The sequence below is a fragment of the Diospyros lotus genome, chromosome 5, assembly GCF_014633365.1.
Source record: "Diospyros lotus cultivar Yz01 chromosome 5, ASM1463336v1, whole genome shotgun sequence".
In the NCBI taxonomy this organism is placed as follows: Eukaryota; Viridiplantae; Streptophyta; class Magnoliopsida; order Ericales; family Ebenaceae; genus Diospyros; species Diospyros lotus.
In genome coordinates, this window is record NC_068342.1 from 42619705 (window position 1) to 42643023 (window position 23319).

Sequence of the window (23319 nt, forward strand, 5' to 3'; positions counted from 1 at the left end):
TACCTGCCTTCCTGAGTGCGGCAGCTTGTGCGATTGAGAATGAAAAGGGGATCAAGGAGTGGCCGCTTTGAGGAAATTATGAAGGAATTGTACCGCTTCGAGCGAAAGTCTGTTAAGAGGTTAAAATCATGGATATGATACACCTGCGGATGAATATACGAAACAAAACGAGGGCGAACGCCGAAAGAAATAAAAGAAATTGTACGTGTATGCATATATACAAAGGGGGAGGAAGAAGAGGAGTTGGCGGTGGTTGCAGTAAGAAGAAGGGCGAGGATATAAAGAATAACCCTAAACCTACTATATCTAAATCCTCTCACCGTAGAGACTATGAGGACCTGGAAAGCGGCAGTGATAATAGCAGACTGATGATGACCCTCTTCCGCCCTCCCTTCCGTGGCGCAATCAATGTGGCAAGGGCCGGCGGGCGAGCGAGCAAACCAGAGAGAGAGAGAGAGGGGGGGGCAGCCTCGCCGGAAGAAGGCTCTCTGTCGTCTGTTGTGTGTTCCACTTCCTCTTCCTCCGATGCTACTTTTGTGGGTGTTTCCAAAATGACTTGGTCGGGTTCGTCACCGACTCTCCAATCCCCTTCTTCCCCATAGTATTAGTCCCAGTGTGTTTGTTTAAACAGTGGGATCTTTATGATTAGTAGGGAAATTTGCAAAAATAGTAGTTCGGGAAAATAACTTTGCAAAGACTCTTTAAAAATCTTTGCAAAACTATGATTTTTTAGAATTTATTGGACAAAAATGCCCTCACTTTAAATTGGCCCTATAATTCTTTCATGTTCGTCTCGCAAGCACATCCACAATCATCCATTGTCCAAAAATATCTCTCTTGCTCATCCTCTGTTCTCTACATGCAAGGTTGTTTCTTCGTCAGTCATCGCCTTTAAAGTCATTGTAAGCATGCATTCATTTTCTTATCTTTGAAAATCTTTGGCTAAAGACGATTGGTATTCTTTTTGGGTGATTTTAGAGTCTTTTATCCTATTTGATGAGATTTTTTGAAGGACTATATAATGGGTATGCAAATGAACGTCGTTCTCGTTCTGCATTTTAAAGTTCGATTGAGTGAAGAGTATGCATTTCATTGGTTTGAACATATATCGATTGATGTACCGGTTAGATATCGATATATGTCAACTGATATAGGTTCAAACCAGAATCATCCCCAAAAGTATTTTTATCGACGTTTAGATTTAACCGATCGTGATTCGTAGGCCGACAATGAGATAAATAAACCCAGATGCAAGGAGGAAGAATAAAATAGAACGTACACGATAAATTTTTACGTGGTTCGACCAGAACGATGTTTACTCCACAACTATTATCTGATTATCCTGGCATAGTAACAGTATGTTATTCTCTTTTTTCTCCTTTACAAATGTGTTTTTAACCCTTATTTATAGTGAATGGTGTTTACAATTGCATAAAATACAAAAAGTATAAAAATGATATAATGAGGGACAAGTTATCCTTATCATCTGCATAAAATCGAGAGTGGGATCCTCATTACGAGGGATCTAGTTTGCTTTAAATAAAGTGGATGGGTCCCTGCCTCCGGTTATTCAGCAACAATGTTGTTATGCGAGTTGAATAGTTTGATCGGCAAGCTAATCAGTTAGGCCAGCGAGCTTGAAGCGTTATGAGGAGCTCGTTGAGCATATTGCTAAGAGCTCGCTTGGTTTCGCGATTTGAGGTCGGATTTCAACGATGTATGAGCTTGTTCTGATGAGCTCAAGCCTATTGGGCTTCAAGAAATTGGGCCAAGCTGCTGGATTGAGTCTAACCCGCTTCATGTGATCAAAAAATACATATAACAGTTTTATATCGGTTCAGTTCATATATCGGTTGTGAAAAGATATATAAGGATATGTATGTATGTACCGACATCCTATATCGGTATACTTGTATCGGTTTTAAATTAATGTAAACTGATATATAGTAACCGACATATATCTTATTGTTGAAAATGTATGCCCTAAAGACACGTTTTGTTTAATTTATGGTAATGATGTTTCTTTTAGTCAGTTTATGGCACATATATTATTTGCATTTAATTGTTGGAAAAGTGTCCATGCTATTAAGTAAGTGATTCATGTGATGGGTCGTTCTTCATAGTTAGGCATGAATCGTGGGTACTTAATAAGCAAGAAAATATTACTCTTGATCTTTTGATAGAACTGGGCATTCTATCATGATAAGATCATTGTGCAATAGATCCTAATGGAGGATGGCTTGCCTTAGCCAGTAAACAGTCCGTTTACTCTAATTGTACAAGCGCATTTGGAATGCGTAGAGTGGACCTGTGATAGAAGCTAATGACAAAGTACTAATTATCATGGAGCTAGTCTATCACTGCTACTACGTGGACGAGTACTCTAATGCTTGAGTATTAGTTGGTGGTCTAGTGAACCTAGAGCTATATTCTTAGATTCACTGTAGGTGAGGTCTATCAAAGATCAATAACCTTTTGAGTTGGGAGTATGGTTTCTAATTAGCTAAGACAGACTAATACAAGATAGTTTCTGTGATTCACCCCCTTGTGATTGTCCAAAAATAATCAAATAATCCAGGGCCCTAGGAACGTGACTTAAGAGTGTGTGCTTCTGGGTAGCTCCCAGTGATAAGCAAGTACATTCGAGTAGTCACGGATTATTGGACTAGTGATCTAAGGATGGTAGAAATCATTTAGAGAGGTGTTAGTACATTATTCCTTTCTAAATGATGGGTGTTACGCAGAGGGGTATTTTCGTCATTACACTAGTAGGTAAAAGACATTGCATATGCAAAATTATTCGTAGGGTCAGTGTTACCATATGGTGATAGTTGGAACACTTAGAATGACAAAATATAGCTACTAGGTAGCAAGGATATTTTGGTCATTTTAGTAGCCATGAATAATTTGTCTTTTGGTCCCCGGGGTAGCTCGATATAACTCATGTATTATTTAATACATTTGGCTTGTTGGGTGAATTACATTGAGAGAGAATTATTTTATTCAGAATGGTCCATAATTAATTGGGCTAGAATAAAATAATAGTTCATTAGTTCTTTAATTAATTAATTCGGCTAACCCAATTAGAAAATTAATTAAATGAACTTGGCCTACTAGGGTTTTAACCCTAGGGTTCTCCCTATATATATTCTCTCATTGGTTGTTTTTCACCTAAGGGTTTTATTTTTACTCTTCTTCACCAAAAGAGAGGCCACAAGTTTTGAGTCATACCTTGGAAGATCAAGAGAACGTTTAAGTTCTGATGCGAAGGAGCCGAAGGATTGCAGGACAGCCGTCATCTCCACCACGAGAAGAAGCTCCTGCCCATCCTCCTCCTATCGCTTCATTCCTTCCGATAATCCGAAGGAAAAGTAAGTTTCATAGATTCTAATCAATACGAGGAAAGTTTTTATTTAAAAACGCTTCCGTTGCATGCTATGTATCCTCGAGATGATCCTTCACTTATAACAAATGCTATATCGGTATACTTGTATCGATTTTAATTTTATGTAAACCGATATATAGTAATTGATGTATTCTTGCACGTCTAATATTATGAAACCGATATAACCTTAAATAACCGATAACTTTTCTTACTTACAGAACCGGTATGTTTTTTTTTTTTTTTTTCTAATTTACAGGAATGGCAACTCATAGACCTATATTTGTACCCGTGATGTATGGAGATCGATGGGAATATAATGTTGATAGAGGCAAATATAAATACGTGGCCAATAAATGTTGTTGTGTAATATGTGTGAAGCCAAATTGCACATTCGACTAATTGGTAAGTTCCATATATAAAAGGTTCAATTTTAGTCATGCTGAGAAGTCGGTTGAGCTGAAGTACAAGTTTAAGATGCTAGATCTATTTGCACCTCCAATGGAGATTCAAGTGATATAGATGTTGAGTGTTTTATAGTTGAATGCTCTCGAATATAATCTAGAAGCTCATTGTGTGTTGATTTTGTGGACAAATTACAACCGAGTACACAACTAAATTTTGGTGTTATAAATAATGAAGAGGTTGCAAAGAATTAAGGATGTAGTAATTCTCTGGTGATACAATTGGGCAGCGATAGTCTAATATGGTTGAACAACAAGGCCACAAGGAACATGACTACGACTAGTTTGCACGATGATATTAATTGTGACGATCCTGTGGATGGGAATGGGTTTGAAGATGTCACGACCCAAAACTCCACGGCCATGACCGACACTACCCCCTAAGAAGCCGAAGACTCCACTAAGGGATAGCAAGCCTGCAAAACACACATCCCTTTAACACATAAACATTCATTTCATTTATAAAAATGCTACCATAACATGTATACATAAATTAGGGTGTCCTAGGCCCAAAAATAAGCATGTACTTACAAAAATATTCGCAAGTTGCCAATTTGCAACAAGAAGAACTTAAACCTTCCCATGCATAACCCCGTGAGATGATGTGTATATGCTATACCAAAACGTGGCTATGGTATACAGTCAAAATGTATGCCGACCTACAAAATCTAAAATATTAAGGGGGGTAAGCCTGACACTGGCTTAGTGGGGTAACATGCATTATAATTGGGGGAAATATAAAATATGTGCAACGAATACAAATCGTCATGCCATGACATTTCAAATAATATATAATATCGGATGGGAGATGATGAATAAATATGCACATTGGGAGTAAACCAATTAAAACCAAATTCACACATATCATTTCCTTGGTGTGAACTATCTCAACGTCACCAAGATCCACTTCGGCGGACTATCTCACCCCGGTTATAAACAATAATGGCGGACTATCTCACGCCCATCCAAGGTGGACTATCTCACACCCTAACACATATGTGGTGCACCAACGGCTAACCCTTACTATGGTTAACGATACAGGGTTCTAACTGTTACTCCATTTATCACACATTTCATACCAACATTTAGAATTGTCATTGCCACATGTAATATATCACGTATAGCTCACGATCCACATTAACAGAAAGACAATCACTCACAGGTATCAATATGTGCAAAACAAATAATATGGATTCTAATTTCCCCTGTATGCAAATCACAAATGAAGTCATGAACAGTATACATAGAATACTAGAATAATGAAGGGTATGAATGCAATAAATACCACCATAATGCAAATCACCCACTCACAATGTTGTAGCAGATACGGGATTCCCTCAAACACCTCTCGGTAGGGGTGAGTCAAAATTACCTAACAAAAGCATCAAATCACATGAGCATTAAATAAATATAAACCTCAAGTCACCTAACATGTGGACCAACCCATTGGCTACCACAACGGTCCCAAAACCCCAAAAATAAAAATAGACTAACCAACTACACTGTCGTCGCCGCCGCCGACAACCACCAGCTACCACCGCCGGCCCAAGATTCCGACGATCATAACCCACCATTTGAAACACCTAGCTAATGGGGTTAATGCATATAAAAATAAGCTAAATCTAACAGCTAAATTTTTATAGATCTGGTTTTTAATTTCTAGCCAGATTTAAAAATAAGTTGTTTGACCCCGCCGGCCACATTTTCTGGCGATCTAAGACCACCACTCAACTCTCTTACCCTTGTAGACCATCATATCCAAAAACCATCAAAATCTAACAGCTAGATCTTCGTATATCTAACTTTCAATTTTTTGCCAGATTACAATGCACACTGCCAACCGTCGCCGGCCATCGCAACTGTCATTTTTTGACGATCCGAGGCAGCCATCTAACACCTCAAATCCCATTGACTAACATACCCAAAAACCAACAAGATCCAACGGCTAGATCTTTCTAGATATAGGTTTAAAGTTTCGGCCAACACACCCACACGCGTATACATCCATCTCTCACAAATCTGAACTAAAAATAAAGCTAATGAAAATAAAAGGCTTACCTTGTTGTAGATCGGGGTTGATTTCACGGTGATAATGCGGTTGGATTCAAGATTCAATGGCTAGATTTTGCAAAACCAATTGAAAAAGAAAATGAGAGAGAGGGAGAGAGTGCGTTGAAATGGAAAGAAGAAGAAGAAAAGGGAATGAGCTGGGAACCCTAAGGCTTTTTATATGGCCATTTGGGTTGGGTTTTCAAGTCTTGGGCCTTCTTAATATAAGGCCCAGAAGTTGGGCCTTACAGAAGATGTCAAATGTGATGATGCTAGACATCGTGTTGAAGATGTTAATTAAGTGATGATAGACAAGAGTTTGAAGATGTTTTTAATTGTGATGATGCAAGAGTAGGGTCTAAAGAAGTTTTCCTTGGAATTGATGTTTAAAAATTGAGAACATCGTCCGAGATGTCAGAAGTTGAGTTAAACCAAATTTGCGCGTAAAAAATTGAATTGCATCAAATGATGAGTTTGTTAGCATTGAGAAAGAATTATGAATACAATGTGGTAAAGTCAACTACAAAGGTATTATACATGAAGTGTAAGCACAATCAGTGTCGATGGTGGTTGAGGGCAACAACGCTTGGCACTTATTTTGGTTGAGTAGTTATAAAATATGTAAATATTCATTCATGTTCATCTTCAATAATGCAGCTTGGTCATTGCCAAGCGAAGAGCATAGTAATTGGTTCTCATGTAAAACCCTATTACAAAGATGTGAAGCGTATTCATTAGCCTAAGAACATTATCAACAATGTTCGCAAGGAATTTGGGATCAACATAAGTTATTCAAAGGCTTGGTGATTGCGGGAAAAAGGCTTTGGACATGATCCGAGGAGGGTGGAGGAATCATTCCAATTGCTGTCATCTTATTTGTACATGTTGAAATTGAAAAATCCTAGGACAATTGCTGAATTCGAGAGTGATAGTGAGAGCAAATTCAAGTACCTATTTATGGCAATTAGTGCATGCCTTGTCTAATCTCGTAGCCAAATGTGACATGTAATTGCAGTTGACGTTTGATTTCTCAAGGATAAATATCTTGGTAGTTTGTTTGTTGTCACATGCAAAGATGGTAACAACAATGTATATCTTATAGCATGGGGAGTAGGAGATTCTGAGAATGATGGCTCATGGGAATGGTTATTCACTAAATTGCGATAAGCAATTAGCCATGAGATACCTGATTTGGTATTTGTGTTTGACAGGCATAAAAGCATAATCAGTAAGGCGGTACTGACGGTGTTCCCTAATGCATTACATGTACATTGTATATATCACATTGGCTAGAACGTTAAGGTTAAATTCAAGCATGGAAATATGCATACTTTGTTCTACAAGGCAACAAAGGCTTATCGAGAATCAGAATTTCACGAATTATTTAATGAGCTCAAGCGATATGATTCAGCCATCGGGACTTATACTAGAGAGGTCGTCCTTAGTCGTTGGGCATGTGCCTATTCAGATGGGAAACTTTTTGATATAATGACGACAAACATTTCAGAATGCCTCAATATAGCTTTGGTAAATGCACGTAAATTGCCGATTTAATGTTTGATGGAGTATATTAGGAATATGCTTCAACAATGGTTTTATGAGAGACGAGGTCATGCTGGTAAGATGGGTGGACATCTCACCTCTTGGGCTAGAGAAATAGCCAAAAGATTGACATTATCCCAATATTGGCAACCAGAACCGATTAATATGTATAGATTCAATGTCAAAGATGGTAACTCTGGTGGCATAGTAGACTCGAGGCGAAAACTTGCACATGTTGAGTGTTTGATTTCGATAAATTATCATGTGGACATGCCCTGGCTATTGTACGTTCACGCAATATTGACACATACACTTTATTGTTTGCATACTACCAATCAGAGGCTCTGTTGTGTGCCTATGCCGATCCGATTATGTCGGTGGACAGTCAAGCTGATTAGATCGTGCAGGATGAAAGTGCATCTATTAAATTACTACCGTCGGCAACTAGACGCAAATGTAGAAGACCCAAGACATGCCGAATTCCTTCAGCTGGTGGAGAGAAGATGAGGGTAAAATGTGGTCGTTGTGGTCAAATTAGCCACAATCGCCAAACTTGCTCAAATCTAATAACTCTGTATGAAAAAAAAAAAAAAAAAGGCAGCAAGAAAGGTGCAAGAATGGAACATGTCTAGTACAAAATTCTTGTATTGAACCCATATTTTTGTTGTTTTTGACAATGTTGTAATAAATATTTAAATATATGTTCAAAGATGGTAATAACAATGAAACAAGTATCATTCTAGTATTCAAAGAAATTGTTTGGGGATTGATATCGGTTTGGACATATCGATTATCATTATGATGTATGTAAACCGATAAAAATGAATGCAAAGGATATCGGTTATATTACGTTGGTCATCGGTCGAAATTTTTAACCCGAAATATCTGCATATTAGGATATCAGTGCATATATATCAATCACGTAACTGACGTATGTAAACCGATGAAAAAAAATGCAAATGATATCATTTATGTTGCGTCGATCATTGGCCGATATTTTTAACCAGAAGTATCTGCATATTAGGATATCGATCATGTAATCTATGTATGTAAGCCGATGAAAACAAATGCAAAGGACATCAGTCATGTAATCTATGTATGTAAGTCGATGAAAACAAATGCAAAGGATATCGGTCATGTTGAGTCAATCATCAGCCGATATTTTGACTAATATCAGTTTACCTATTTCGATTACATGTCCGATATCAGTGCATCTAATACTGATACATGCTCCACTGATATTACAAGAATTTAAATACCTATATAAATGATTGTAAATTTAAATATTTATTACAATAATATAAATCTACAGTTATATTACAACTATGTACAAAGAATAACAACTATCATTGCAACTATTCTGCCTACGTGTACACACCATGTACGAAGAATTACAACTATGTACCAAGTAAATCATAAGACTATGTGAATATACTATGTGTAAAGAATGTAAATTTAAAAAGAACTACAAAACCATTGTTCAATTTGTCTTTCTCTTCTTGGATTTGTCGGCAATATTGGCAACAAAATCCTTTGCATCCAATATTGCAAACCCATAAAGCTCCTAAACCATTCGAGTTCTGAATTGTGAAGATTTTGACTGGGTCATTTCTACAATTGATTTTTGTGGGCCATTAATTCCATCAACTTCAAAACAAAAATTCCACAATCACCATGCTTGCCAATTGTAAGCAAGTTACAAAAATTAATAGGCATCACAATCAAAACAACTCCAACTAATAATAATAAAATAAATGTTGCTTAACTAGTTTGCTGCAGAACGTCCTCAACCTCTAATTCATATTTATCATTTACAATTGTTGTAGCTAAAATACAACAATTAAAATTTATTATATGGGGTCCACTTGAGCTCAGGGTGGGGTGAAGTTAGGTTGTCGTAAGAGAGGTCACCTCAAGGGAGTTTGCCGCTAGGATGCTCGCCGCAAGGATTTCGCCACTAGCTCTCAACACAATGTTTTTGCCAGTAGCTCTTACCATAAGGTTTTTTTTCCACAAAGTTTCGCCACTAGCTCTTGCCACAAGGCTTCGCCACTAGCTCTTTCACAATAAGGCTTCGCCACTACCTCTCGCCCCAAGGTTTTGCCACAAGGCTTCGCCATTAGCTCTTGCCACAAGGTTTTGCCACAAGACTTCGCAACTAGCGCTTGCCACAAGGCTTTGCTTTCGCCATTAGCTTCGTCGCAAGGATTTAGCTTTGCTGCTAGCTTCGCCGCAAGGATTTAACCCTGTTGATGCTCAAAAAATAGGTTAGAAGGCTCGCGAGAATCTTCCCCCGCGAAGACCCTCTGATGCCAAAATCAGCTTCGAATCTCAATGACTATTCACAAAAACAGTAAATGAGCATTCAAATTGTTTAGATTTTACCAAAATTGGAAGTCCCTTTCAATGTCCTGTAGCTGGATATTTATAAGGCACAATTCTCAAGAATGCTTGTGTTGAGCCAAGTTGCTCCAATCAACCTATTGTGTATTTTGATGTTTAACAAAACATAATTTTAGTAAAACTATTTTTATTATGTTTAAAACCCCTAATGGATTTTTGATATTTGTTAAGTAAATATCTTGTAATGAATTTATGTTATGTATTGTATTATCAAAGCAAATCTTATTTTTCTGAAATCTGGACTGAGAGTCGACTCCCGATGAGGGACAATTGACTGTAAGTCAAAATGGTAGTCGACTGTGGATGTGCATCAGTCGACATAATCGAGCATTGTTTATGCAGAATCGAGGTAACCGAGAGTGGGTTTTGCCCAGTCGACTGTAGGTCAATGAGAGTCGACTGTAGGTCAATGAGAGTCGACTGTCTGTGAGAAAGTCAATTGTGGGTTGAGTGAGAGTCAACAGTCGGCAGTAAGAGTCGACTATGGGTGTTGCGAAGTCGACTGTCGGTTAGAGCAGTCGACTGCCAGACTCCAACGATCGGATTTTTGGAGCCGTTGCAGGTCATTTTGGGAGCCCCAATATAAATATCAAGAGGAAAAATCTGGAGGAGGCTAATGCTCTACCATTTCCTATCTTCCTAAAGCACACCCAAGCTCTCAAACACTCAATCAAAGCAATCCAAGGCCCAAGGAGCTTCAAAGATCTATCCATTGGAGCCTCAAGGCAAAGAATAAGTTTTCTTCTTATTGATAACTTGTATCATTTCATTTTTCCTTGTATATTGTTTTTTATTGATATCCACTGTAGTCCGAGTGTGTTGGACATATGATTAATTTATTTGTATTAGATTGTGGATTGTGAGTGGCATCCTAGAGCCCAAGTAATTTAGGTGTATTATTATGTTATATTAGTTTCCGGGGTGAGCTAAGGGGAAAATCTCGGCTAGGTGTTATTGTGTGGAAACCTAGTGGTGGTTTTAGTGGAACCTCAAGTGTCGGTTTGACCTTGAGAGAGTGAAGTAGGTGTTGGATACACCAAACCACTATATATCTTGTGTTTATATTGTGGTTGTTTGTGTATTTATATTGCTATCATTTCCAAACAACATATATATTTATAACAAGTGTATTTTGTGTATAAGAAAATCTCAAGAGTTTTAAAAAGGAAAGAATCGATTCAATAAGTTTTTAATCACTCAATTCACCCCTCTCTTGAGTGGCCATTGTATGTCAAGGGACCAACAGCTTGGTACTAACACGTGTCGCTTATTGAATGAACCATGTTCAAGGTGTGTTGCTACAATCAAGTCTTTGCCGCAAGGCCTTGCGGCACACTACCGCAAGGCCTTGCCACAACGCCGTAAGGGCTTGCCGCAAGGTTTTTTTACCACAAGCAACTTCGCCACAAGGCTTTAACTTCGCCGCTAGGTCTCGCCACAAGGTTTTTTGCCACAAGGTTTCGCCGCAAGGCTTTAACTTCGTCACTAGGTTTAGCCACAAAGATTTGCCTTCGCCACAAGGTCTCGTCGTAAGATTTTGCCACAAGGTTTCGCCCTTCACTCTTTCACCATAAGGCTTTGCCACTAGCTCTTCCGCCACAAGGCTTCGCCACTAGCACTTTCGCCACAAGGCTTTGCCACTAGCTCTCGCCACAAGATTTTTGTGACAAGGCTTCGCCACTAGCTCTTGCCACAAGGTTCTGCCACATAGGAGGCTCGTGGCACACTGCCGCAAGGCCTTTGCGACAAGCCCTTTGCCGCAAGTGAGCTTGTGGCACATTGTTGTAAGTCTTTTTATTTTTTCTCACCCTATTTTTCATGGCACAACAATTGCCCCCCATTCTTCTGTTTTGTCTTTAGAAAAAATTGAAGAGTAAAATATCAGCCAAGGAACCGAGTCTAGCACCTGAACTCAATCAAGGGTTCCAAGATACCCGAAGATCTTACGTCGACCGGGGGCTTAGGTACCAGATTATCTCTGGGCAACCAGGCCCTCGAGATATAGGTTCCGCTGCGGGATTCTTGCTGGGTGTCCGAGCTTGTCGTGAGGCCTAGGCACCGGATCAGCCAAGGAATTAGGTCTAGCTTGGGAGCATAGCACTGGACTCGACCAAGGGATCCCAATGAGCTTACGGGCACAGGCTTCGGTACACCCTGTAATGCTAAGCGCAGATTATAGCGCACTAGCTATTGTGTTCTCCATGTTTGTCTTTCGGGGTTAGTTTACCTCAGGGAATTTGGGTTTGGCCAGTGGTCTAGCGCGAGATTCCTACCAGATATCCGAGTTTGCTGGGAAACCTAGACACCAAATTGACCCAAGGAGTTGGGTCTAGCCAAAAAGGCATAGCACCTAACTCAAGCGAGGGATCTGGGTGAGTCTGCAGGCATAGGCATCGAATGTTCTGGTGATCCCGGGCCAACATGTGGTCATCGGCACTAGACTGCAACTGGGTGACTCAACTCCGATAAGTGAGATCATGGTAGAATTGTCATAGGGTGACTCAAATTGTTATCTCTTCATGCCTTCTTTGTGCCAGTCTACCTCAAGGGATCTGGGTTTGGCTAGTAGTCCGGCGCGAAATTCCTACCAGGCATCCGAGTTTGCCGGGAGACCTGGACACCAGATCAATCGAGGAGTTGGGTCTAGCCAAAAAGGCATAGCATCGAACTCAAACGAGGGATCCGGGTGAGTTTACGGTCATAGGCGTCAGATCCTCTGGTGATACCGGGCCAGCTCATAGTCATCAACACCAGATTGCCACTAGGCAACTTGACCTTCGGGAGCGGGCTTAGGCTAAAGCTATCATGTGATCACTTCCCTTCTAAGCGGGGCTAAGGATCTTCTAAGAGGGGCGTATGTAGTTCCGTTTAGCAAGGCTAATGCCGCCAATCCTATTGGGAGATCCCTACTTCCTGCATCGCGGCTCTAAATCGTTAAATGTATTGTTTTAGGGATTCATTTGGCTTTTGCTGTAAGCTCATTAGATATATTGCACTCTTCTTCTTTTGGAGATGGACGAAGAATGCATTTAGAAATTCTTTCATTAACTATTTGAATGATCGTATATGTCATGCTGGTAATTCAGTGAACCACTGCTATGCTTGTCCTGCCAGGGAGAGCAGAAAAGCCCTGCACCTAGTGATCTCATTCCATCCATGCAACACGGTCATTGCAACGAAATGTTGCAAGTGCTTTTCGGGGTCTTCCCTTCTTGAGTGTACCAAAAGTTGTGGCAGTTCGAACCCTGGTTGCCTTTGGAGTTCCTTTGATAGAGGGAACCCTTTCAGGGGAGTCACCTTTGGCACCATCATCACTTGTTTCTACTCTAGCACCTCTTCTATGAGGTGTTTGATGTCAATCACATTGAGTGTTTCCTGTTTCACTTCATTTTGACAAAGAGAAGGGTCATAAGGGACTCCTCAGTAGGTGTTTTCTGTTGTCTCTCTATACGTGGGAGATTTTCTTGCCCTCCTATTATTTTTCCTTCTCGAGTCTGTTACTTCCGGGACTTGGCTATTCAGCATTGGAGTTATGATTCTTATCCCCTACCGAAGGGCCCTTGGAGGGTTGTCTTGGGATCTCCGATGTTTTCCACTCGTATCAATTTGTCCCATATGGGGAATGTGAATGTTAGTCATTATTTCATGTAACAAAGCAATGACTTCCTGTAGTCTTCTCATATTCTTCTCATTATTCATCCTGAGTTCATCATTCTGTTGTTTCAGCTCCTCAAAATTCTTCCGCAATAATTCATAATCTAAGACTAAGACCGTGGGTGGAGCTATTCTTGAAGTTCCCACGAGATTTCCATTTGAAATTGAAGACTACCCAAATGAGTGTTGTTCCTGACTAGCGTGCGCTACATATGGGACTTGCTCTTCTCGCCCTGTCGCATATCTCCTCAATCCAGCTACGTGTGCTTCTCCTTGCTCTGAACGCTCCATGCCTCCCAGTCCGGTGGTATCGTTGCATTTGAGCACAAGAAAGTTTCCGGAAGGCACTTTGTTGCTGGATTGAGGAGATATGCGACAGGGCGAGAAGAGCAAGTCCTTACGACAAGCATCCCAGCGGCAAACTCCCTTGAGGTGACCTCTCTTATGGCAACCTAACTTCACCCGACACCGAGCTTGAGTGGATCCCATATCACAAATTTTAATTGTTGTATTTTGGCAACAACACTATGTATATATAACATATTATGCCATGAAAAATAGGTTGAGAAAAAATGAGAATTTTTAAAGAAAAAATAAAAAAGCTCGCGGCAGTATGCCACAAGCCCACTTGCGGCAGTGTGCCACGAGCCTCCTTTGTGGTAGAACCTTGTGGCAAAAACCTTGTGGCGAGAGCTAGTGGCAAAGCCTTGTGGCGAAAGAGCTAGTGGCAAAGTCCTATGGCAAAACCTTGTGGCGAGAGCTAATGGCGAAGCCTTGTGGCGAAAGAGCTAATGGCAAAGCCTTGTGGGGAAAAAGCTAGTGGCGAAGCCTTGTGGCGAGAGCTAGTGGCAAAGCCTTGTGGCGAAAGAGTGAAGGCGAAACCTTGTGGTAAAATCTTACTGCGAGACCTTATGGCGAAGGCAAATCTTTGCGGCTAGACTTAGCGGCGAAGTTAAAGCCTTGCGGCAAAAGCTTGTGGTAAAAAAGCTTGTGGCGAGACCTAGCGGCAAAGTTAAAGCCTTGTGACGAAACCTTATAGCGAAGTTACTTATGGCAAAAAAACCTTGTGGCAAGGCCTTGCGGCAGTAGGTCGCAAGGCTTGCGACGTTGTAGCAATGACTTTATTGCAGCAACAAACCTTGAACATGGTTCATTCAACAAGCAACATGTGTCAGTACCAAGCATCTTTGAGAATTGTGCCCTATAAATACCTAGTTACAGAACATTGAAAGGGACTTCCAATTTTGGTAAAATCTAGACACTTTGAATGCACATTTACTGTTTTCGTGAATAGTCATTGAGATTCAAAACTAACTTTGGCATCGGAGAGTCTTCGTGGGGGAAGATTCCCGCAAGCCTTCTAACCCATTTCTAAGCATCAACAGGGTTAAATCCTTGCGGCGAAGCTAGAGGCGAAAGCAAAGCCTTGTGGCAAGAGCTAGTGGCGAAGCCTTGTGGAAAAACCTTGTGGCGAGATCTAGTGGCAAAAAGAGCTAGTGGCGAAGCCTTGTGACAGAACCTTGTGACAGAACCTTGTGATAAGAGCTAGTGGTGAAGCCTTGTGGAAAAAAAACCTTATGGCAAGAGCTAGTGACGAAATCTTTGCAGTGAGCATCCTAGCAGCAAACTCCCTTGAGGTGACCTCTCTTATGGCAACCTAACTTCACCCGACACCGAGCTCGAGTGGACCCCACATCACAAATTTTAATTGTTGTATTTTGGCAACAACAACAACAAATTCAGATTTCAAATCGGAGAATCCGCATTTTGTTAGAAATTTTGGAATCATCTCTACCATGTATTGAAACTTATTTTCATAACCAATGGGTCTGGTAGAGGAGTAAACATGAACACGTTGAGAGCTCATATCAACCCTAACCAGAACCCAGTGATTATTATCGATGTTTGCAGGGCATAACATGTTATCCACGTTCAAAAAGGGGTTGAGTAACCTGTCTAAACTCAAAAAAGTACTACTGAGATGTCGTGGCCATCCCACATCTTCCATTTACCTGTCTTATACAGTTCTCAATCACTTTTCAATGTTTGTTGTGTACGGTTAAAATGATCCAGGATTAATTTCCAAAATAAACAGTAAATTCCACATAAAGATTTTGAGATATATTAATTGTTATAGAACTTACAGCAAATGTTGTATCAACCAATGATAACTCATTATTGTATATCTCTGATTATTTCATTCTTTTGTTAAGCATATACACATAGGTGTCCTTGTTGTAACACCTCGCCTCGCCAGGCGGGTCACTATAAGGGAATTCTCGGGAATCTTTTTTTTTTTTTTTTCAAGTTCATCACGTGTGGTGCATCAAGAACAACCTTCAAATGCACACACAGGCCGACACCTGCGGTGATTCCAAGAATAATCCTCACATACACATAAGATCCCAAAAACCTCAGTCATGCCCGTTTAACTAACAAGATCAATAGTCTTAAACTAAACGAGCCATAATATTACACAGCAGATATAATAACATCAAAATGTCGTGGCCTTCCACGAGATTCTTACATATTATTTCCACAACAAAATATGTTGTACAAAGCTACCAAATGATAACGACATTATCACACAGTCGTTCATACATATATCAAAGTAAGTACTATCGCCTCAAAATGCTACAACAGCTATCATACTAAGCACTGTTAGCCCTCAACTAGCCACGTCCTCGCTTTCGCAACAGTCCCTGGCTGGAATGTTGAATGTTCCAAGGGCATAACCCAGATTAGATGATAAAACATCTAGGTGATGGCATGATATAGTTTACTAAATGCATGAAACACACACGAGCATGGCATATACAAACAACAATAACATGCAACACGTCTAACTTGAGAAATCTCCCTAGCATACTCAACCTCCCATGGAAAATCCATTCCACATACATTTGGGGTTGACCTTAATGCGACATACTTAATCCCCGAGTGCCCTACCGTGTCACTCGATCACTGGGATTAACCTTGCCCCAGTCTCAAGAAGACCCCATCCCGTCCCCCATGGACATAACAACGACATGAAAATCAATACCCCGATGATATGAAAAACCACACGCCATGCACCGACTCTTTTACAAGTAAAAATAATTGATGCAATATACCACATGTTCAATATGCATACGATGCCACAAGTACTTAAATAAAACGCCTACACGATATAACCCAAATTTCGGAGGGTAAAATCGCTCGTGAGAACTTGTTTAAACACATGCAACCTAGGCTCGGGAGGGTAGAACCGCTCACCAGAACCCATTACACACATCAAATCATTTTTAAGACAAATGGTAAGACTGGAATCGAACCACTCACCTTATTAGAAAAGTCAATTTATGCCTCGTAATGCGTGTTAAGCCTCAAAATGAGCTTCTGAATAATTTCCTGACTTTGGCATGCTCCTCTAGTCTCAAATTAATCTGCATAATTTTTTGGGATTTTTCGAAAGATTTACCTATTTTTTCCCATTTCCCCTCTATTTCTTCTATTTTATTTTTTTTTCCTTTTCCTTTCTTTTCTTTTTTTTTTTTTCTTTTCTTCTCCACTTCATCTTCTTCCTCTCGTCTGCAACTCCCGCGTGTGAACCAGCTGCTCAGCCAGCCCTCTACGCGGGCCAGCTGCCAACTGCTACTGCCACCGCCATCGCCGGTCTTTCCCGACCCCGCTGGTCATCACCCCACGTTCCAGCAGCCATCATCGCAGCTGCTCCCGCCACCATGGATGCTGCCCAGCCGCAGCAAGCTTGCAGTTATGGCCGCAACTTGCTGTGTGGCCAACTTTGGCCACTTCCAACGCTCGTCGCGACCACCACCGACCTCCCTTGCCCCCGCCCGGTTGGACGCCTGCCTCCTCTGTTGCTGCTCGCTAGCCGTCCAACCTTGCTACCATGGTCATTTCTTGTGGCCATGGATGCTGTCCAGCTCATTGCGGCCAGTTCCATCGACTTCCAACCAACCCTGTTGCTTCCTCCGGCCACCAGCACTGCTCCCAACACTCCATTTCGATCCTTCAAGCTCTCAGCCATTCCTTCAAGCTTTTGGTCACTCATCCTCTTGCTGCAACTATCGGCCACCTTGCTTCCACTTTGCTTCCATTTCCCTTCATTCCACTCAAGCTCTCCCTCTTTTATATGCAACCCACCGCCTTAAAACTGGCTTGGCCACCACTCATCCAGCAAGACTTGACCATTACTCCAAGCAATTCGGCCATAAAGCTTCTCGGAAGCTGCCTCCAGCATACACGCTGTAAGCACCCCCGCCTGGATATCCCAACCACCCGGACTACCCGAACGGGAGAGCCTACGAAAGAGAAAAAGAATGAAACACAAGACAAGAACCACCCTGACATGCATACACAAAAATAAGAACAACGGAAGCGAAGCTAAACACATGCATGCACTACGGGTACCCCGCTAGCACAGTGGTCACATGATAAATAAATAAACACAGACTCCTGTGCTGACATACACGAGACCCAAGAAAAGACCTGGCACAGTACAAAATGATAGAGTAAATCCTACTCAGACATCAGAGTTGACAGGGACAAACGGGACTGCCTGTACACCATACCGACTCTGCCGCTAAAAGCTGACTTCCTTGCCATGGCCCACACTGCCACTACCTGGAATGATGGAAAGCAAAGTGAGTCGAGAGACTCAGCAAGCATAAGGAAAAGAAGGTTAAAGACTGTATAAATCCAATAAACTCTCTCCAGAATAAACCCCCAGGTACACACAAGCCATGCGACGCTATAACAAAATAATATAACATAATAAAAGCACATACCGGTCATTGGAGCCCACACAAGACACACGGCACCCAAGTCCCATACCAACTTGCCACTGCACTAAGAGGCAACATGTATCTCCAACAAACTTGCGCACGCTGTCCCGGGTCGGTACTCCCGACACTCGAGCCATAGGCTCCCTCGGAACGGTACTCCCGCCCGAGAACTATATACTACCAGTAGCCATGCAATGCACATAAAAATGCAATGGCATAGTGAGCATCAACGTGATACACTGGCGCCCATACATCTAGACATCAGGCCATGCTCCGCCCACATAGTAAACCACACGCGATGCATATGCCTGTGCTGGATGCAACCTAACCAAGCTAGAATGTCTGTGTCTAAGCATACTCAATAAATGAATATCCCAACATGCAACCCGTACCCATGTGCATATCAAATCATGAACAGTAATACAATGTATATGGTCATGCAGTAAATCACATACCGGCAGAGCTAGTCAGCAGTGCCCGGCACCGGTCAACGACCAATGACTAGGAGCGTCCACCCGACGGTCCACTGCAGGGCCGTACAATAGTCTACCACAACATCACCAAACAGTCGACCCCTGCCCCACTGCTCGATAGCTCTAACCGAACCATAAATAAATCCGAGAAAAATCATAAATAAACCCGCACGTCTAGGAACCTAGTCCCTAGGCTAGTTCAGCATCATTCCCAAAAGGAATAGGGGGGGTACAAACCCCCGTAGGCTCACAACGAATAAAATTCTAAAAGCCTCGGATTTAATTTAAATTAAAATAAATGAATAATAATTCAATAAAGAATGCTAGGCACCGAATCAGAGTAAGAGATGGGATAAAATAGGAGAAACCACAGAGTCTCTCATGGGAATTAAAGAACATGAAGGGAGGGTTAGGAGCTTGCCTTTACACAGCCGTTCCTTGCCTTTCCTGCACTCCTGTTGCGAAGTAAAACGTTTCTCTAGCAATTAATAAAATCGTGGCTCATATTAATTAAATCTAACTGTGTAATATAAATAATTTAATCATCTAAAATCCCACGTAGGCGCACCACAAATAAAATCCCAATAAATTTCATAGCTATTTTAAATTAAATCATGCCAATAAAATCATCGATTCATATAATTAATACGCGAAATCAAAACGAATTAAGGGAAGGAAAGGGGTTCACAAAATGGAAAGAGATCGCAAGGGTAGAAGGAGCTTGCCTCGTTTAAGCTGATTACAGCGTTTCCACGCTTAAACACCGCCAAATTAATATACGCTGTAAAATAAATTAAACTCCCAAAATTAATAAATTTGGACCTAAAATAAAATTTCAACCGTAGAAAATGTTTAATACATATTTATTTACGTACCTGGCTAATTAAATCGCGATTAAACCACATTAAATCTTGAATTTTTTCCCCAAAATTTCCCTTCTTTCTTCACTGTGCGCGCCATCTTCTTCCGCCATTTTTGTCCTCTGCAATTGCTGCTCGAAGAAGGCCGAAATCGGCCTTTAAATTGCCGAAATCGGCCACATGGCAGCCGCTGGGCCATGCTCGCGGCCACCGCCTTTGGGGCCAAAACGACGTCGTTTCAGTCCCTCTTTAGCCAATTAAAATTGGCAAAACCCAGCCTCGCGCGCGCCCACGTGGATTCGATCTCGCATCGCCCACCTGGTCGCCCTCGCACGCGACCGCTCGCGCCCGCGCTCGCCTTCAACTATATATGCGCACCAATTAAATTTATAGTGATTTGCGACCACTTTCGCAAATTGCATTCAGCACTCAAAAACTTTCGAAAATACCACATACACCCCCTATCTCCAATTCCTCTTATTACACTTTCACCCCATAGTTTCCAGAAAATCCACTAAATTAATTTACTTTCATTTTTGTTTATTTCCATAAATATTCTGAAATAAATTAATTAAACACATAAATATCCTATTTCCTCAAAATACACAAATTATTATTTATCTCCCTAACCCACAAATATTTAATAATTACGACAAATACAATAATTGTTAATTATTAACCATTTCCAAATAATTTAATTAATTACCTTTAATTCCTTATTTTCCTCAAAACCACATAAATAAATAATTCCTCTTAAATTCCCAAATTTTCAATAATGTCTTCAAATACCGATATTTATAATTATTATTTATTTCCAAATTTCGGGATATTACACACGCACCTATATATATATTTATGTATATATATCACTTAATACACTATAATACATAAAATTACATATTTAAACCCTAAATTTCATCTTAAATTTACTTGGGTAAATCTCTAATTACATTTACATCCTTAATCCTCAAATTAATTTGCATTACAATACCGAAAATGAAACATTAATAACTCCAAGATTACTCGATAAGGACGATTTCGCCCCAACGTCTTCACCGGACTATTGTTTCATCCCAAAACCACTAAAGAGTTGTTTCTTATGAAAAATTGAAACCCCCTCAAGTTTTCGTTAATTTTCCAAAGGTTTCCTATAACCATTCGGTAATTTAGGCTAAATCGACGTTATACCAAAAAATGTCTCTGATTTGGCTTCTTTCAATGTTATAAATCACGCTTTGATATGCTTGATGACTTCATACCCTTTCTTTTAGACATCTAAGTCTCGAGGTATTCCCTCCTGCTAATTCGATGACTTAATTTGCTATCATAGTTATTTTTTGGTATCCCAAACTCATCCAAACAACGTGACAACCAAACGAAACATGGGATATTATTTTCATCCACAACATACTTTTTCTTCCAAAGATACTCATGTTCCGGGGCATTCCCTTCAATCAATTCGATTGTTTATAACTCCAAGAAATTATACTCAAACCCCAAAACTTCTAATAATTTCATTTTTTTTGCCCCTGGATAAATTACCCTTGAGTCCTTTAGAAACTCTTAGGTATTACAGATGTGCTGCAAGGATTTAAACAAAATGTCATAATTATCCATCGGTTATAAATATACGCTCGTAATCGACATCGAAAATCGATGCAATAAACTCTTACAACTATCGGTTATATATATCGATAATAAACCGATATATGAATGCCGATAAAGGTTTCATAACCGATATATAAATACCAATACAACTATCGGTTACATATATCGATAATAAACCGATATAAAATTTACCGATATATGAATGCCGATAAAGATTTCATAACTGATATATAAATATCAATACAACTATCAGTTATACACTGGTATATATGAATACCAACATATAAATACCAATTGAGAATTCCTAATATATATTAGGGTACAAGTGAATTATATTGCAACAAGTGACATATGAAACCGATATAAATACCTATACAACAAAACTTATACAATTAGAAAATTACTTACCTTAGATTGAACAGCATCCATGGCTGCAAGCCACGGCCATGGCAGCATGCATAGGAGGTGGGCAGCAAGCACGGGTGTCCAAGGCGATGGCACAGCTAGGTATGGCGGGTCTAGGGCAGCTCGGTAGAGGCCAAAGCGGCGGTCGACGAGGCCGGGGGCGGCCAAAGCTAGCCACATAACAGCATCGACCATGGCAGCTGCTGCAAGGTTGCAGCGTGCAGGGAAGCTATTGTGGTGATGGCGGCTGGCGACGGCGCTGTGGGTGCAGCGGAGGAGGCCGGTGAGGGCGATTGCGGCCAGTGTGGGCGGCAGCAAGGCCGGAAACGCGGCGTTGCGGCAAAGCTGGTTGTGCGCGCCGGAGTTGCAGGCGCTGGAGGAAGAAGATGAAGTGGAGAAGAAAAGAAAAGAAAGCAAAAGAAAAAGAAAAGAAAGGAAAAAAAGAAAATGGAAGAAATAGAGGAAAAATAGGGAAAATCTTCCGAAAAATCTCAAAAAATTTTGAGAATTAATTTAAGGCTAGAGGAGCATATCAAAGCCAGGAAATTATTCAGACGCGCATTTTGAGGCTCAGCACGCATTACGAGGTGCAAATTGACTTGTCGAATAAAGATGAGTGGTTCGATTCCAGTCTTACCCTTTGCCTTGAAAATGATTTGGTGTGTGTGTAATGGGTTCAGCTAAGCGGTTCTACCCTCCCGAGCTTAGGTTGCATGTGTTTAAACAAGTTCCCGCGAGCGGTTCTACCCTCCTGAGCTTAGGTTGTATGTGTTTAAACAAGTTCTTGTGAGCGGTTATACCCTCCGAAATTTGGGTTATAACATGTAGGCGTTTTACTTATTTACTTGTGGCATTGTATGCATATTGAACATGTGGTATATTGCATCAACTGTTTTTACTTATATAAAAGAGTCGGTGCATGGTGTGTGATTTTCATATCATCGGGGTATTGGTTTTCGTGTCGCTGTTATGTCATTGGGGAACGAGATGGGGTCTTCTTGAGAATGGGACAAGGTTAATCTAGGTGAACGAGTGACACGGTAGGGCACTCGAGGGATTAAGTATGTCGCAACAAGGTCAACCCCAACGGTGTGTGGAATGAATTTTCCACGAGAGGTTGAGTATGCTAGGGAGGTTGAGTATGCCAGGTAGATTTCTCAAGTTAGACGTGTTACATGTTGTTGTTGTCTGTATATGCCATGCTCGTGTGCCTTTCATGCATTCAGTAAATTGTTTCATGCCATCACTTAAATGTTTTATCATTTAACATGGGTTATGCCTCTGAAACATTCAATGTTCCAGCCAGGGACTGCTGCGAGGGCAAGGACGTGGCCAGCTCAGGGCCAATGGTGTTTAGTTTGATAGTCATTGTATCTTTTTGGAGGCTTTAGTATGTAATTCGATTTATGTATGAATAGTTGTAAGATAATGATGTTGTCATTTGGTAGTTTGTAATACGTAGTTTAGTGTAGAAATACCTTGTATGGAACTCGTGGTAGGCCACGGTATTTTGATGTTAATGTATCTGCTGCATTATACTATGTCTCGTTTAGTTTAAGATTTTTGATCTTGTTAGTTAAACGAGCAAGACTGGGGTTCTTGGGATTTTTATCTGCATGTGAAGATTATTCTTGAAATCACCGCGCGTGATGAACTTGGAAAAAAAAAAAAAGATTCCTGAAAATTCCCTTA

General features: G+C 40.7%; 1 protein-coding gene across 2 annotated transcripts in view; it reads right to left on the bottom strand.

Annotated features, from left to right (window-relative positions):
- Nucleotides 1-630, bottom strand: part of LOC127801133 (AT-rich interactive domain-containing protein 6-like) — a 41175-nt gene extending 40545 nt beyond the window's left edge. Inside the window, exons 1-2 of one of the 2 annotated variants that reach the window (XM_052336004.1) lie at nucleotides 321-630; nucleotides 8-109 (exon numbers count right to left, since the gene is read on the bottom strand). The gene's annotated coding sequence lies outside the window, so the exon portion shown is untranslated. Of the gene's footprint in view, nucleotides 1-3; nucleotides 110-320 lie in introns of both variants that reach the window. The other variant, XM_052336003.1, reaches the window with a different exon arrangement.
- Between the last annotated feature and the right edge of the window lie 22689 nt (nucleotides 631-23319).